Source organism: Dipodomys ordii, unplaced genomic scaffold (assembly GCF_000151885.1).
Source record: "Dipodomys ordii isolate 6190 unplaced genomic scaffold, Dord_2.0 Scaffold138, whole genome shotgun sequence".
Classification (NCBI taxonomy): domain Eukaryota; kingdom Metazoa; phylum Chordata; class Mammalia; order Rodentia; family Heteromyidae; genus Dipodomys; species Dipodomys ordii.
This window is the reverse complement of record NW_012267354.1, coordinates 1,013,344-1,016,527: the sequence shown is the minus strand read 5'-3', so window position 1 is coordinate 1,016,527 and position 3,184 is coordinate 1,013,344.

Here is a 3,184-nt window from a genome sequence, read left to right as displayed (position 1 = left end):
CACCACATAAGCAAAAAGAAAAAAGCTATAAGTGGCGCTGTGACTCAACTGGTAGAGTGCTAGCCTTGAGCTGAAGAGCTGAGGGACAGCGCCCAGGCCCAGAGTTCAGGCCCCAGGACTGGACCCCCCCAATAATAATAATAATTTGCTCTAGCTAGACCCTGGTGGCTGATAGCTGTAATCCTAGCTACTCAGGAGGCTGAGATCTGAGAATCGTGGTTTAAATCCAGCCTGAGCAAGAAAGTTCGTGAAACTCTCCAATAAACTACTAGAAAACTGGAAGTGGCGCTGTGGCTCAAGCAGTAGAGCACTTGCCTTTAGCCCAAAACAGTGCTGGGACAGCACCTAAACCCAGAGTTCAAGCCCCATGCCCCATCTAAAAAAAAAAATTGCTCTTGTTCCATCCATGTCCTTGCAAATGCCATTATTTTGTCCTTTGGAATGGCTGCACAATATTCCATTGTACGTAGGTACCACAATTTTTGGATCCACTCATCAGGAGTGGGGCATCTGGGTTGTTTCCAAAACGTCTGCCATCTAATATGGAGTGTGAAAAAGTAAGCAGAGTCCAAGCCATGGAAGAGTGCTTCTTGGTGAGGTGTAGGCTTCTTCAGTGATGGGAACAAGGAACAGCTTTGCCACCAGGCCTCACTGTCCTAAACCCACTAAGCAATTGTCACTTGTCACCAATTGGTTCCAGTTTCCTGTCTGTTTACAGACACATACACATGCCAAGCAACAGCCCCATCTCTTCATCAGCTGCATGCACATGCACACGTATGTACAAGTGCACACACACACACTCACACACACACACATACACCTGCTTATCTTCATGAAAACTTGCAGCCTATGGCTGCAAGTCACTCAGTCAGAGCTAAGTCCCTCTCAGGTTTACTTTAATAACACCTCCTGTCTCTTAATCTCATTGCTCATTCAAACCTTAAGCCCTTTTCTGACAGACTTGTTGGATGCAAGTCGAGTGACACATGAGAAGAGATCTCAGAAATAGCAATGTGCACACCACAGTGCCAATATCTGTTACCTTTCAAGTCATCCAAATCAGGAAAAGCCATACTTTAACCCTAGTCCAGTCCAATGCATAGGATAGATGAGTTGGCCTTGGTCCTTGTGTCTGGCACGAGAATCCAGCAAGACAGGAACACCATAAAGGTCAGAGGAAAGCTTGTTAGAAGAAACACTATGGAAAAGATGGCACCTGCATGTCCTCCCTGCCAAGAGCACCTGCAGCCAAGAGCACAGGGCCAGCCCACTGGAACCATCTGCTCGTCCAGCAGGGAAGGGTGGATGTGTGCATCCCCTGGCTGAAAGCAGGCACAGAGCACAAACAAGCATGGCACCAAGCGGTGTGTGCCCCTCCTCCAGAAATTTAACAAGCCATCACTTCACCAAATATCCAGTGTTGGGCCAACGTCTGATGATGAGAATCCAGAACCAGCAGTGACAGTTCTGATGCAGACCCCAGCGAGAGCCACCTGCTCCACAGCCTGAAGAACTGGAAGAAAGAAAACTTGCACCACCCAGCAGAGGCAAATCCAAAGTCTAGCAAAATCCCTGCTAAGGAATCCACTAGTGTTCAAAGAAGTGAGAAGGAGCTAGCCCAAATGACCCTTGCTCCTCATGCTAACTGCATTGCTAGCCCAAAAGGAGATGACATTTGTGAATGAAGCAGCTATGTTCATCCACCAGGTTCTGCTGATGTTTTCTTTCCATCAGATTATCTGCTTAAACCACCAAAGGTTACTTTCCACACCAGAATCTACCACTGCAACAGCAGTCAAGAGCCAGGGAGCCCTCAGACCCAACATCCTTACATAGGTATACAGGGTTAGCTGCATCTTGTTCCCTTCTGACACACTACAACCTTGCAGATAATGTGGTTGGAAGCCCAGCCACTCAGTATTTGACCAACAGAGCAGAATATGACAGGATAGCCAGACGGTGGACACAGAGATACTCCACTGAATTCAAACCATTTGTATGCAGTGTAAAGGAACCAAAGTCTGCTTCTCACTCTGCTGCAAATCTTTATACCCTTTAAAATGTGGACTTCTGTGTATGTGTTATACTGACTCTACTCTTTGCTTTTTGCTTTGAAGAATGGGAGACTCGCTCAAAAGGTAAATGTTATTAAGAGTAGCACTTTGTAGTTGTAGACTAATAATGTTTAAAATGTCTAATTAGCCAGTTCTGATGGCATTAGCCACCAGTTGCTTAAATCTGAGGATAGAGGTTCAAAGCTAGCCAGGTAGGAAAGTCTGTTAGATTCTTATCCCCACTTATCTTCCAGAAAACCAGAAGTAGTACTGTGGCTCAGAGAGGTAGAGCAATAGCCTTGAGTAAAAGATCTCAGGGACAGTTCTCACGCCCTGTGTTCACGTTCCTTGACCAACAAAAAAGAAAAAGAAAATATCTCTTTGTAGCTGGTTGCTAGTGGCTCATGCCTGGAATCCTAGTGACTCCAAGGAACAAGGTTCAGTCTGTGAGACTAGTATCTTCAGTTAACTACCAAAAAGTCAGAAGTGGTGCTGTAGCTTAAGTAGTAGAGCACTAGTGTTGTGAGGGAACTCAGGTCAAGAAACTCAGAAGCCACCACTTAAGAGGCCCAATTAGGAGTCTTTATTGGAGAGCAGGTAGACTGCTGATAAAGTCTTTCTCAAAGACCAGCAGCTGCAAATGGAGCTAGCATAAAGCTTATACAGTCCAAATCCACATAAGTTGTGAGGAATTTATGGTAACAAAAGTAGTGTACAGAAGCAAAGATAACCAGATGAAGACACTTATACCTAATAAAGGTGTGAAAAAGAAAGACAATTATTTAAGGGAAGTAAAACTTTCCTGGAGTTTAGCAACTCAGGACACCTGTGAATCCCAAGAATGTCCTCTATCACCTCTAGAGTGTTTCAGGGTTGTGTTGAAAGCCCCTGTGCCCAGCAAGGCACCAAGATGGCTGTAAGGACAAGGCATATTGCGTCAATCATATTGCTTAGACCCAACCTCCTAACTTCACTAGTTTTTTTGTTTGTTTGTTTTTGGTCAGTTGTGGGGCTTGAACTCTAGGCTTGGGTGCTGTCCCTGTGCTCTTCAACTCAAGGCGAGCACTCTATGGCTTGAGCAACAGCACCACTTCTGGTTTTCTAGTGGTTTATTGGAGATAAGAGTC